This window comes from Tupaia chinensis, unplaced genomic scaffold (genome assembly GCF_000334495.1).
Source record: "Tupaia chinensis unplaced genomic scaffold, TupChi_1.0 Scaffold000279_1, whole genome shotgun sequence".
In the NCBI taxonomy this organism is placed as follows: domain Eukaryota; kingdom Metazoa; phylum Chordata; class Mammalia; order Scandentia; family Tupaiidae; genus Tupaia; species Tupaia belangeri.
In genome coordinates, this window is record NW_006159762.1 from 400,132 (window position 1) to 408,387 (window position 8,256).

Below are 8,256 nucleotides of genomic sequence, written 5' to 3' on the forward strand. Positions count from 1 at the left end.
TTCCCCTACACCTTCATGTGTTACTTACTAAGGGAAAAAACTCAGACTATAATACATTTTTCAAGGTATAATTCTGCCAGTAATAAGGGGTCATATTTATTATCTCTCTCCCAGCAGATGCAGCCTAGGGTCTTACTTTTTTGGCTGTCACCTTACACTGTTATTCCACACTCAGCTTTTTGTTGACCACACTCCTCTAGCTCACTCCAACATAGACAAGATAGCCATACACTTGCCTGTTACATCAGTATTCATGTGCTTCTCTTTTTCCTCATTAGTGTCTTTCTCTAAAAATTTCCATAGTGTAGGTTTTCAGCATCTGATTCATATTTCTTTCTCCCTTACACAACTGTCCAAAGAATTTCTCATTCTAATTTGTGGCCCTCCAGTGACTGTTTTTCTTTTGCCTTCTCACGAAGCTTTCCTTGTGGACTGACCAAATATCATCCTGACTTAAGGAAGTAGCTGACCGTGTCTTAGTTCAATAAAGGTGTCCTGGATACCTCATACCCTACTTATCTCACCTGGAATTTGCTCTGCCGAGACCCATGAGCAAAACAAGTATACGAGTAAAATGGAGGGGGGCAGGATAGGTCCACAGTGATCCAATGTGTGTGTCAGTGTGGTTTGAGCAAATAAATCGTCTTCTGTTGTGCTCATAAGACTTCTCTAACCCTAGAAATCTCCATTTTCTGGTGGAATGGCACAGAAGCACCCTGACACAGTTATCGTTGTTTGTGTTAATCACCCTGCTGACAGAGCAGCCTCTGGAGCCACAGGGCATATGATTCCGTAATGCTCTCACCATCTGTGTTCAGATTTGAGCCTATCAACATACATCATGACTAAGTATTTCGTTTCTTTCTTTTTTATTTTTCCTAGAGATTTTTGCTATAGGGTGAGTGTGATTGCCACAGAGACAGAGAGACAGAAAGTAAGAAATAACCTGTCGGGGGGATGAACACACCACGCACCACAGCCACAGTCCCTTCTCTTCATTCTCTTCCTGGGATCTTCAGTACACATGCACATGTGCCCAGCATGAGTTTCAAGCTACCAGGTCTGGATTCCAAACCGCCATCTTGCACGTTGGAGTTCAGAACCTTAACCGCTATGCAACCTGCTGGCCCAAGTATCTAATTTCTCTAGCTTCTACTAGTTGGGTCTTTGAGTTATGTATAAATAACCAGTGACTTTAAGCATATATTCAGCTCAACCGTTGATCCCAATATGAGAGCTTGGGCAATCGGAATTTCCAGTAATATAACCTGACTCTGAATAAATTTAGAGCATAATCATCAATGTGTCCCCAGTGTAAAGAAAAATTGTTTTGGACCATTCAAGGTACTTTCTTCTTAGCTTTATACCTCTTTTACTACTTAATAAAATATGAATTTGGTTTATGCAGACAAGACTGCATAAATGTTTCCTCACCTGCTATCATGGTGATAAGAATAGAGGTAGAATTGGTCTGATGTAATCCAATCATGAGAGAAAAGGAGCACCACCTGTGAGAAATGAAACATCCTCCCAGCTCAGAGGTCCTATAATGTTTCAGCTGAGGCAAACTGAGAAACCTAAATAGATGGCATCAGAGATTCCAACCCAGAGGATGCATCCTGAATCTCTCCTAGAGACCATTACTCAAGATGTCAATTAGGCTGTGCTGCATGCATTGAACTAAGTAAGCATCCTCAAATGACTTCATTTGGAGTTTGTTTCTAGCAGTCAGGGGAATGAAATACTTTGAGTAGTGTGGCTCTGAAGCTAACATAGGAATATTCCCTCCAAAGACCAATTAACCACAGAGAGACATTATTCCTAGGATCCCTGGACATTTTTTCATTTTGGAATTCCTATCTCTCTAGTACTTTTCCATCCAAACTCTTCGAGAAGATATTTTGAGAAATAATCTAGTCTCTCTTTCTTCTTGCAGGTTCTCCATGTCCCATATCATACAAAAGAAGCCAAAAATTGGGACCAGCAGTTGGTGTAATGGCTATGTCGCTGGACTCCCATGTAGTCGACCACGGTTCAAGTCCTGGACTCGGTGGCTTAAACTCACACCAGGCATGTGTGTGTGCGTGCCCAAGATCCCAAGAAGAGAAGGGAGAAGAAGGGATTGAGGCGTGGCCATCCCCCCCTGGGTGGGTGATTTCTCACTTTCTGTCTCTCTGTCTCTGTCTTTCCAGTAAGCACATGTGCCCTATAGCAAAAACCTCTCAAAAAAAAAAAAAAACCGAAGCCAAGGAATAAAGGCAAACAATTCTCACACTAGGAGTTAGCTGTAGTCCACTTTATATACTCCATTAATATGTGTAGATACTTCAGATACAGAAGTAAAAGGAGAAATAACCATTTATGTATCACTTCCTTATTTACTCACATCTCAGTCTCATATCTTGCTCTTCTCTGTTATAAGGACACGTTGAGCTAGTCTTGGTTTCTCCATCTCAACTCAGATACTCAGATGACTTTCTTCCCTGGGTTATCTTGTCTCAATATTGTTGCTTATTCTTTGAGTAGATCCAACATATCATCACTGTCTTCAAAACCTACAGTCTTGGGAACCAGCAGTTAGTGTAATGGCTATGTCGCTGGACTCCCATGTAGTCGACCGTGGTTCGTGTCCCGAACCTGGTGGCTTAAAACTCACGCCGGGTGCATGAGCGTGCGTGCCCAAGATCCCGAGAGGAGAATGGAGGAGAAGGGATTGCGGCGTGACCATCCCCTCTGGGGGGTGATTTCTCGCTTTCTGTCTCTATGTCTCTCTCTGTCTGTCTGGCGAGCGCACACGCCCTACAGCGAAAACCTCTCCAAAAAAAAAAAAAAACCCTACAGTCTGCTATCTTTTATTTAGTACTCTCCTTTATACCAGAATAGATTATGTCTCTAGTTAGGGCAGCTGTGACATTTTATATAATTCATTTATTTCTTTGACAAATATTTGATGAAATTTTGCTATGTTCTAAGCACTGTACTATATAGTATATATTCAGTGATTAACAAGTAAGCATCATTCCTTGGCCCCTTGGACTCACAGATACAACAAATACATCAAATTGTGTTATGGGTTTCTGGTAATGTTATTTAAATGCAAGTGACATAGAACAAAGATAAGATGTGTATCATCTTAAGGGAGGGTGTGGAGTTATAACAACAAGTAGAGTAGAACTGATCTTAAAATCAACTAGATTCAGCTTTCCCACTATACACGATGGCAGGTGAAAAAGCTGCAAAGCAGGACACTAAGGAGAAGAAACCTGAAGCCAAGAAGGCTGATGCCAATGGCAAGGTTAAAAAGGGTGACCCCAAGGCTCAAAAAAGCCCAAGAAGGGGAAGCCCCATTGCAGCCGAAACCCATCCTAGTCCGCAGCATCAGCAGATACTCCCGGTCTGCCATGTATTCCAGGAAGGCCATGTACAAGAGGAAATAGCCACCAAATCCAGGATTGAAAAGAAAAAGGAGGTTCTTGCAACTGTCACAAAACCGGTTGGTGGAGACAAGAATGGTGGTACCCGGTGGTTAAACTGCGCAAAATGCCTAGGTATTATCCTACTGAAGATGCACGTCAAAAGCTGTTGAGCCATGGCAAAATAAACCTTCAGTCAGCATGTGAGAAAGCTGCGAGCTACCATCATTCCTGGGACCATTCTGATCATCCTCACTGGATGCCACAGAGGCAAGACAGTGGTTTTCCTGAAGCAGCTGAGCAGTGGCTTGCTACTTGTAAATGGACCACTGGTTCTCAATCAAGTTCCACTGCATAGAATGCACCAGAAATTTGTCATTGCCACCTCCACAAAAATTGATATTAGCCAAGTAAAAATCCCAAAGCACCTTACCGATGCTTACTTCAAGAAAAAGAAACTGCGGAAGCCCAGACACCAGGAAGGTGAGATCTTCAACACAGAGAAGGAGAAATATGAGATTTCAGAGCAGCGCAAGATTGATCAGAAAGCTGTGGACTCACAAATTTTACCAAAAATCAAAGCTGTTCCTCAGCTCCAGGGCTACCTGCGATCCATGTTTGCCCTTACAAATGGAGTTTACCCTCACAAATCGGTGTTCTAGATTTTTTCCCAAGAACTAATTAAATAACTGATCATAAAAAAAAAAAAACCTAAATTCAGTTACCTGAATCGATGTACTTTCTTTTTCTATTTTTCATTTTGTTTGGGTCTCTGTCTTGAGCTCATTCTCTCAGGCATTTCTACATGTAAGGTGCACACAACATCTGGAAACCATAATGCCATACCGATGGCAGGAAATCCAACACTTTTCCACCTCCAAATTAGAAAACTCTGGGCAAGAAATTTTGAATGGATCTTTGGTCAGGTGGCCAGCCATCGGAGGGATCCCCTAGTGATAGTTGCATTAGACTATGTCATAAGATAAAAATCTCCTCTCTGCTATTTTTTTCCAACTTTTTATTTCATTTTTTAAATTTTATTTTCTCTTTTACATTCAATCACATTATTTATCTTACAAACTGGATTTTTCAGCATGTGAACATTTCTCCCTATTTGGGTGGCTAAAACTATAAAAGTGTCTTCAACAGATAATACCACATTTATTTGTCTCATTAATGCTTTGCCTCTCTATTTTTCTTCTAAATGTCCTTCCTCAGACTCTACTCGTTCATATACACTGTATCTGGTATTGACATCCATTTACTGTGTTTCTATATCCTTTAGTCAATCAGTCAATCAGTTTTAGTATCTTGTCTTTATCTGTGGTCTTTGCCAGTCTGGCTAAGATGTGCCTTGGGGAAGATCTTCTTGGGTTGATTCCATTTGGGGTTACACACTTCCCTTTAACTTCAATATTCATATACATCTCTCTTTCCTCGTTAGTGGTATCTTTCTCTGAAAATTTCCTTACTGTAGGTTTTCATCATTTGATTCAAGTCTGTTTTTCCTCCTTACACCACTGTCTTAATAATTTCTGATTCTAATTTGTGATCCTCCAGTAAATGCTTATCCTGTCTTCTCAGAAGTTTTGCTCGTGGACTGACCAAATATCACCTGCTGACTTAAGAGATTAGCTATGTCCTACTTTCTTATAAAGTTTTCCTAGATAGGTCAAGCCCCACCTTATCAGCCCCAGAATTTTCTCTCCAGTGACTTACAAGCAGAGCAAGTATAGAAGTGAAATTGAGAGGGCAGGAGAGGTCTACATTGATCCAGTGTGTGGGTCAGTGTGGTTTGAGCAAAACAAGCATCTTCTCAGGTGCTCATTAGACTTCTTCTTGAAGACTAGAAATCTCCATTTACTGGTGGAATGGCACAGAACATATTGCCCTGACATGGTTATCATTGTTTGAACTAACTACCCTAGTGACAGAGCAGCACCTAGAACATTGGGGCATATGACTGTATAATGCTCCCACAATCTGTGTTCAGATTTTGAGTCCATCCAAACAACAGAACTGATTAAGTACTGAATTTCTTTAGCTTCCACTAGTTGGGTCTTTGAGTCATACGTGTGTATCCTCTGACTGTAAGCATATTTTGAGTAAGCATCTATCTCAATAGGAGAGTTAGGACAATAGGAATTTCCACTAACATTGCCTGATTATGAGGGTAAACTTAATTCCAGCATAGTCGTCGATGTGTGCCCATTCACATCAAGAAAAGCTGTGTTGGACCACTCAAGGTACTTTCTCCTTAGCACGATACTTCCTTCCTGACCTAATAAAATATGAATTCAGCTTATGCAGTCAAGACTACGTAAATGTTTCCTCAACAGTAATCACGGGGATTAGAATAAAGGCAGAGTTAGTCTGATGAAAGCCAATCATGAGGCAAAGAAGTGCCACCTGTGAGAAACTAAACATCCTCCTATCTCAGAGGACCTACGATGTTTCAGCTGAGGCAAAAGAGAAACCTAAATAGATGGCGTCGGGGATTCCAACCCAGAGGATGCATCCTGAATCTCTCCTGGAGACAATACTCAAGATGTCACTTAAGCTGTGCTGAATGCATTGAGTTAAGCATCCCTATTTGACTTTATTTGGAATTTGTGTATAGTGGTCAGGGGAATGAGATATTTTGGGGAGTGTGGATCTGAAGCTAACACAGGAATATTCCCTCCAGAGACCAATTAACCACAGAATGAAATAATTTCTAGAATCCTTGGATTGTTTTTCATTTTTGAACTCGAATCTCTCTAGTCCCTTTCCATTCAACCCCTTTGAGGAGGTAGTCTGAGCAATAATCTAATCTCTCTTTCCTCTTGAAAGTTTTCCAAGTGCCATATCATTTTGAAAAGGGAATAGAGGTACGCCATTCCCACACTAGTGCTGGCCATAGCCCACTTTCATATCCTCCATTAATATGTGAGGAGTCTTCTGATACAAAAGGAGAAGAAATGACTTATCCTTACATCACTTCCTTATTTACTGACATCAAATCTCAAATCTTGCCCTTCCTGTTTACTGCAATGTTGATCTAGTCTATTTTTCTCCATTCGAACTCCATACTCAAATGCTTTGCTTCACTGAGCTTTTCTTGTTCCGTATCATTGCTTATTCTTTGAGTAAATCCAGTGTATCATAACTCTCTTCAAAACCTACTTACTACCTCTTTTAACCAGTATTCTCTTTTATACCAGACTAGAATGACTCTCTAGTTAGGAAAGCTATTTCATTTTCTGTAATTCATTTCCTTTTTGGACAAATATTTGATGAAATTTGCTATGCTCAAAGGCCTGTACTACATAGCATGTGTTCAGTGATTAATAAGTATTCGTAATTCCATGCCCCCTCAGACCCAAGATACAATAAAAATACCAAATTGTATTAAGAGTTTCTATTAATCAATATTCTATAAGTGCAAGTGACACAGAACAAAATATATAATATCTTAAGGGAGCGTCTGGAATCTCAGCAACACATTTGGAAGAGCTGAATTCAAATCAACCAGATCCCGTTACTTGACAAAGTCAATGCTTTCTTTTTACATTTTTTGCCTTGGCTTGGGTCACTGTGTTGATCTCATTCTCCCAGGCATTTCTACATGAAGGTGCACACATCTGAAATAGCAATGCCATACTTGTGGAGTGAAATTCAACAGTCCTCCAACCTCATGTTAGAAAACTCCAGGCACGGGGCCAGCAGTTAGCGTAATGGCTAAGTCGCTGAACTCCCATGTAGCCGATGGCGGTACCCGGCTACTTAAACTCATGCTGGGCAAGTGTATGTGCGTGCCCAAGATCCCGAGAGGAGAATGGAGAAGGGATTGTGACGTGGCCATTCCCCCGGGGGTGATTTCTCGCCTTTTGTCTCTCTGTCTCTGTCTTCCTGGCAAGTGCACGCGCCCTGCACCAAAAAAAAAAAAAGAAAGAAAGAAAGAAAAAGAAAGAAAACTCCAGTCATGAAATCTTCAACAGGACTTCTGCCTGTTTGTCAATCATTAGCGAGATCACTGTGGCTGACGACGGGATTTGAGTCTCAGACCCAGCAGCTTGAAAAAACACACAAGGCATATGAGTTCATGTTCAAAATCCTGAGAGAAGAATGGAGGAAAGTAGTCATCTCCGCTGAGGAATGCTTTCTCACTATCTCTCTCTCACTCCTTCTGTCTCTCTGTCTCTCTTGGGCAAGAGCATGTGTCCTATAACAAGTTAAATATATTTATAAGTACAAATATACAAATTAAAAATATTGGGACTGGGGCCAGCAGGTGGTGTGGTAAGGGCTCTGGACTCTCATATAACTGACTGTAGCTGGAGTCCTGGACCCATCAACTTGCTTTCTCACTTTCTCTCCATCTCTCTCTCTCCCCCTTGCTCAGTCCCTCTCTGCTCAAATTTAAATAAATAAAGTTAAATTTTAAAAAAAGAAAACTTTCTAAAAAAAAGGAAGAAGAAGAAAAATAAATTTTTTTTAACTAAAAACATCGGAACTAGCAGATGGCATAATGGCTATGTCGCTGGACTCCCATGTAGTTGACCATGGTTCAAGTCCTGGACCCTGTGGCTTAAATCACACCAGGCACATGTGCGTGCATGCACAAAATCTCTAGAGGAGAAGGGATTGCGGTGTGGCCATCGCCCCTGGGAGGTGATTTCTCACTTTCTGTCTCTCTGTCTCTGCCTCTCTCTGTCTTTCTGGCAAATGCACACATCCTATAGCAAAAACCTCTCCAAAAAAAAAAAAGAAAAAAATTAGAAATATTTATATATAAAAATTATATTGTAGTCTATATTAAAATTTGTAAATTATAAATACATAAGTTATATATTATATAATA